The 7113-nt window shown below is 39.4% G+C and overlaps 1 long non-coding RNA gene across 1 annotated transcript; it reads left to right on the top strand.

Moving 5' to 3' along the window:
* Positions 1–5144: 5144 nt before the first annotated feature.
* On the top strand, positions 5145–6844 carry LOC104948355 (uncharacterized). The gene is made up of 3 exons (XR_798670.1): positions 5145–5156; positions 5383–5513; positions 5666–6844. It is a non-coding gene; the product is annotated as an uncharacterized lncRNA (long non-coding RNA).
* Positions 6845–7113: the final 269 nt, after the last annotated feature.

Below are 7113 nucleotides of genomic sequence, written 5' to 3'. Positions count from 1 at the left end.
CGCTAAGCTAAAGGCGGCTAATGTTGGGCTATAAAGGAACTACAGCACAGTCACATGACTTCACGTCACCACCGCTAAGCTAAAGGCGGCTAATGTTGGGCTATAAAGGAACTACAGCACGGTCACATGACTTCATGTCACCACCGCTAAGCTAAAGGTGGCTAATGTTGGCGTGATGACGTTTAGTCGTCTCATTTAGACACTTGTTAGCGACTGGGCAGGACTCATTCCTGCACCACTCTACAAGCATACAGAAAGGATTGTCAAATAAAATATACATTTGTCATGGGATCTGACCAGAAACAAGTGAACAGAATCTGTAACATCTGTTCTTGCTCTAAATTTATGAAAAAAACTGTTCCTGTAACCACTAGCATCTCAGTTCCGTGACTCTATGACTTGATGAAGAGAACACTATTGTTGTGTTCAAAATTCCAGGAAAGACTGATGACTTTAGTTTAGAATAGTTTAACTATTTATTATGAGAGAGCAAAAGATATATCTCACTTGGCCAAGGACTCCGTCACGTCATAGAATTCACAGACAGCAAAACTGTAATCTGTCAGTCTATTTCCGTAAAGAGCCTCGAACCTCGTGCGACAATCCATTTGATTACACAGGGCGTTACCCGTACATTTATGATTGGTCAAGACTATCTGAAGAGATACCGCGGTTTAGACTTGGTTCTCTTTGGTTGGTGCGCAGACTCAGATAGAGTCTCTTGGCAACACGACCTTCCAATCAGCATTCGGCCGGCCTGTGGAAGTCCCTCCCTACTCTTGCACCATCATACGTAATTTGTTTTCACTAACGTTTCTTCAGATATCGGGAAACCATAATGTTGGTACCTAGCTCTGCGTGGGAGTGAAGATCCCATACAACTCAAGGCCGGTGCGATGTGCTGTTCTGACTACCTCTTTGTGTTCTCTCAGTCTCTGCACCTGACCTTGCTACTTTCAGTATTGCAAGCTAAACACTTTCTCATGTGACTTTTCCCTTCGTTCCTGTCCTCCCCATCAAAACTTCGGGGGGGGGGGTATTGAGTCTATTTATTCCAAAGTCAAAGCCACATAAATGAGCACAATAAGCTTATAGTGTAATAATAAGAATCAGTCTTTCTAATGTTATATAAAAGTAGCCTCCACACTATCCCAAATGAATCCTGTTACCCAACCAAACTGATCACTGTCTCAACATCAACTTCAAGATACATGAGTAACCCTGCTTTGGGAGATGGAGAGAGAATATGAGCCTAACAGATCCAAAAGATACGTTAATGTTAAGAACTCAATATTTAGTGGGGTAGTTTATATTATGCTCTTTACCCTTCTGAAGTATGCAAGGTGGAGGAGGTGTTTGATGCATTTTGGATGTTTATTTGACCATAATGTCCCAGTTTCTATGCTGCAGCTTCCTTTGCTGTATACGCGGTGGCGGACAGGTGCAAACGCGCAACAACAGACCAAAACATTTCAATTAGGAGAAACCTGTGCAACTTCAGAAACGATGCAAACATAAAGTGAATGAAGTAACATCTTCACCGACTCGACGTTTACAAAAAGCGTTGGATAAAAAGCAAGAAGCTCAAAACACAGCGACAACCAGGGGACTTTGGCACATTAGTGTTTTTATATTTCTATCGTTTCTGAGGTTCTTTCTCCTTATGGAAACGTGGACCGTTGTAGCGTGTTTGCACCTGGCGGCCACCGTATGTATCAGTATATTTGATTGCAGAAGTAGAAAGCTAGAGCATGGAGGAGAAGGAAACACACACAAAGGAGACATGAGCACAACAAGTGGTTCTTAAGAACAAGTTGATACAGAATGTGAGCAGAAACACGGACAGAAAAGGGCTACGAGTGTAAATAAAGGCACAATAAGGAGGACGATGTGGGAAAGAGAGCCGCATGTCTGCCGCTCCTCGCTGTGCATGGGAACATTCTTCTGCACTTTTCTTTCCACTTTATGAAACTGGGGGAGAAGCTTTACTCACACTGTTTCTTCAGTCTCTAAACTCATGATGATTTAAGGATTTACAGGTGACTTTCAGGAAGAAGTGTCCTCTTGATGCTTTTTCCGAATAGAGATATTTCTGTTCTCTCTGACTGCTGACGGAGGAACTGCAGCTGCTGACGGGTCAAACTGTGACCCCGCAGTCACGTGACTTCTTCTGTGGTTTTTCATTTCAGATTCCAACAGAGTCAAGGTAACGAAAGACCCAGACATTTCTGCCATCTCTAAACTCCCCTAACAATCACTTTGCAAGTCCGGTTTTTTCAAATGATGGATTTCTAACGTTGGAAAGGTCTTTCCTGTGTTTGATATCATCCACTGCATCATTTTGATATCCTGTTTGACTCCTGAATAAAGCTTTTATAATGGCTGCTCGTATTTTATTTAAATGGTTGTGAACGTTTACACGCAAGGTAAAGATTTGATGGACCTACGCAACATTTCAGATCAAAAATATTAAAGTTATGTTGCAGTAATATATAATAATAACACTTATTTTAGGTGTTAATTTAACACAAACTAATGCTATTGCTACCACTGCTGCTCTGCTTACAACAAATACTTCAGCTGGAGTACTCAAGTCGACAACATGCATACATTACCACATTCAGTACTAATATTACTACAACTACCATCAGTAGTAAATTACCAATGATGGAACTGGTTTGATGAACTTGTATAACTGCTGATATTACTAAAGCTACCCATACATGTATCTATTATCATCAAAAAGGCTTTTATATTTTACTTACATTTGTTTGAAATGGACCACGGTACACCTCTGTGTTAATAGCTTACTTCTTATTGTGCATTTACTCTATCCAGTGTATTTATATACATTTCTGTTTGGCACAAATCTATGTTATTGTATTTGTATTTTAGTAGTGTCAATTTTTGTATGTACTTGCGTTGTTTTCTTTGTATACATATTAGAGAAGCCTTGTTTGAATGTAAAGAATTTGAACAAAAGTTGACATATTAATAACAGTTTAACTCTTTTACTTCTCCCAAAGCACAGGTAGAAGGCAGAGGTAAATACAACTCAGTATATGATCCTTGTGATGGAAACAACATATCACAAAACATAATTACATTAAAAAGAATTCTCCTCTAATCACCATCACTTTGCTCATAAAGAAGGGGCTGAAAGGAGGCTCTTTATTTTCACATTGTGATTGGGATGTTTTAGTATTTACATTAGGATAACAACATCTCGGTGGTTCAGCAATGCAAAGAGCTTTGGGTCAGAAAATGAGTCTAAAGAGAGAAATAAGATGTTTGATGTTGGTACACACACACATACATACACACACACACACACACACACACACACACACACGCACACAGAGAGAGGGAGAGAGAGAGGATGTGCTGACTCCCCTCTTCTCATAGAACAGTGCTCTTTATCAATCCTTGCTAATCCGTACTTTAAAGCTTTGTATAGCATTTCTTAACATGGAATAACAGAACATGTCACACACAGGAAGCTGACATTTTATCTTTTGAAGCCGATTTTACCGGCATATTTTTCTTCGTATTCAACTAGCGGCTCGATTTTACGTAAGTACGATGACCTTTACATGTTCTCTTTAACAACATAGCCTACTAAATATGTATATATTATACAATCTAAAAACAGTTTAGCCGTAGCGAATACTGATGACACGTAAATGAATCGACATTACGGATGCTCCCGATAAAAGAAAGAATAGATGGGATATGAATCCAGTCTTTCCTCTATTTCCGCTATAATACGGAGTTGTAGTCCGTTCAACTGAATCCTATCACAGCGTTCCATTCTAGAGAAAGGACCAAAAGACTACAAGTCCCAGCAAAAAGGTGAAATGGATGCTCCATTTAAAGGCTCTCTGAAATGTTGGAATTCTCTTCAGAAACGACACAAACAGTCCAATTATTAAAATATACGCTTCTTTCATAATTAAAACGTCTTTTAGTGGATTTATTTGTGTTTATATAACTAGCAGAAGGTCAAAATGAAAACAAAAATTAATATGTCCGTTGTTTTTCTTAGTTTCTAAATGCAACCGTTGCTTTTTACGAGTATCCTTTCATTTAAACCATGTATAACAAAGCTATCAGTCAGCGAATGCTGTTCATATAATGATATACATATATATGTATCTGTATTTCAGGTGAAGTGTTAAATCAACCGTCCACTTGTAAGTAATGTACATTTATTTACTATACGACTAGAAAATCCGAGTTTAGCCGGAGTACTTGAAGGCAGCACGGGATTCGCCTCGCTTAGTGGAACGTTTTCTGTTGCGTAACATTTTGGCGACTCTGCTGCTTGTTTTGAATACAGATAAAAACAACTAAACATATCGATAATGTGTGATTTTAATCGCTTATTGAAATGCATCCAAGCCGAAATATAAACGATGCCGGTCCCCCCTCCGGAGAGAAGTGAGTAAACGTGAGCTAACGAGTCAGGGCAGACATTATATGAGTCGCCTTTATAATCAATGAGGCTCAAAATAAGCTAACATTTACTCTATGTATTGTTCATGTTACATTATCTTGGGCTTTTAATGTACATTTTGGCTACACTTAAGTATATTATAATTCACATTTTACACCCGTTAGATTGTTGTGATGTAAAAATAAACATTAGCAGCATCTAGCTTAAGAAAAATGTTCTTTTTTTGAACCAACTTTATTGAACAATGCATCCAATACATCACAACAAGACACATAACAACCGAGGGCATCACGCACAGAAGACAGAAACAACAAGTGGTCACTCAGGAATTAAGCTGCTTAGAAATGTGTCAAAGTGTTGGGCTTTTTTACTTTTTTGTTTAATTTCATATCATTAAGAAAAGCAATACATCCTGTTGAGTCATATGGCTCCTTTTGGCTGCTAGCTGTCACCCTAACTTGACAAAGGGTTAATACCAATTAAATGAAAGGAAAATCATAAGTCCATCATTAGTTTGTATTTGCAAATGCCCGCTGTCATATGATAAGGCCTTGAGGCAATCAAATGTGATACACAATATGTTGATTAAAGTAGTACATTTTTCAGAATGTACCTGAACACAACTGGAGGGTTAACAGCAGAACTGAAGAGCCTCATTGTAATAAACAAATATAAACACGTACATGTATCTACAACACATGTCTACTCATAAGTCAAAGTCAACTTTATTGTCAATCTTTCAGTTTGTGTGTACAGACAGAGAGATCGAAATACCGTTTCTCACAATCCAGAATCCAAAAATACAAATATGTATATACCTATATATATATATACACAATCAAGAGAGAAATGTAAACAAAGATGTCGTGTGTGTGTGTGTGTGTGTGTGTGTGTGTGTGTGTGTGTGTGTGTGTGTGTGTGTGTAGCAGAGCGAGGATCGAGCACACTCTGAAGCTTCACTCTTCGTACGATCACCGCCTGCAGGACGGCCGACCGGAGATCACCACCTGTCACTCAAAGACTGCCACCAACGTGGACTACATCCTGTACACACCAGGTACACACACACACACACACACACACACACACACACACACACACACACACACACACACACACACACACACACACACACACACACACACACACACTCATTGTTGATCTTGTTTGTTCTATTTGTTAAATATTCTTATATCTCTTCTTTTAAAGAACTCGTCCCCCCTCCTTCACTTCCTGGTGGGCGGGGCCTAACGCTACTTGGCAGGCTGTCATTGGTCGGCCGGTCAGAGCTGGAGAAAGTCCACGGGCTGCCCAATCAGAACCACTCATCTGATCACCTGCCCATCTTCGCTCGTTTCCGCCTCCGCTGCTGACCCCCTAGAGGTCACGATGCCTTCAAGTGCAGCTCAGGAAAGTACGGACGGTTAAGATGTGGACAGAAGTGAAACGAAATCATATCAATTAAGTGTTTTGTGCTACGAGACAGAACATTAGAGTCAGTATTTCACCAACCAGCAATTTCAGCCACATTTAAATACTCTTGAAATCCTTAATACCAATAATAATCCAATGTGTGTGTGACAGGAAAACCCTCAGTGTTGTTCAAATGCAAAATTAAAACACACCAAACTTTAACTTAGTATTTCCAAATGTTCCGGGACAAAACAGCTGACTGAAATGTTCCCATCTTTGAGTTTGAATTTGTAAAAATGTGTCACCTGTGTTCTAGTTATTACTACAGGGCAGAAGGAAGACGGTTCCCCTGCAGAGTGTTTTAGTCTTAGTCTCCACTATGATGTAAAAAACGGTTTAAAAACACATCACACTCGTCTGTGTTTGGAGAAATGAAGTTATGTATGAATTGAGTTTCCGGCACCATGTGATCTATGAAGACATTTTAAGACTTATTTTTAAAGCCTTAAGTGAAATCGCTGCCAACGACCTCTCTGTTTACTTTGACAACACGACGAATAACATCGCCCTCAAGCTGTTATAGTCTGGTATTGTTTATAAGTGAAGACGTCGACATGCAGCACAGTTCCTTTCACTACAGAACAACGTGGACATATTTTCCCCTGAATATTCAATGTTTAGCTCATTTTTAAGCTACAAAAATGCATGAAATATCAATTGAAGAAAATGAAATCAGCTATGACGTTTAACGTATATGTTCTAGTTTAAGTTGTGATGTCAAACATCGTGAAGCACAAGTTTCACGGCTACCGTTGTGTCGTTTGCAGACTTTTAAAAGCTTGAACACTGGAGTATAAATGTGCCGTCACGTTGAGAGGAAACTCTCGGTACTTTATTTTGACAAATAACGAGTGGATGTATTTTTCTTACACTTATTTTGGATCAGATTGTAAATAAAGGACTTGTGTTTTTCTACGTGGCTTCGGTTGGTTTCATGTTTCAGCTTTCAGGAATTCAGAGACATGAACGTCTCCCGCTCCTCTGAGACTGTTTTCATGTGTGTGTTCTAGATGTGTCAAGATGTGAACTTTGCTGTGACCTTTATATACACACACCACACACCACACACACACACACACACACACACACACACACACACACACACACACACACACACACACACACACACACACACACACTTGCACAGGTTGAATTTAGCATGGATCTTGCAATCTACTGTAATA

Source organism: Notothenia coriiceps, unplaced genomic scaffold (assembly GCF_000735185.1).
Source record: "Notothenia coriiceps isolate Sejong01 unplaced genomic scaffold, NC01 NC01_scaffold00014249, whole genome shotgun sequence".
Classification (NCBI taxonomy): Eukaryota; Metazoa; Chordata; class Actinopteri; order Perciformes; family Nototheniidae; genus Notothenia; species Notothenia coriiceps.
The sequence above is the reverse complement of the archived record's forward strand: the minus strand, read 5'-3'. Positions and strand labels throughout refer to the sequence as shown.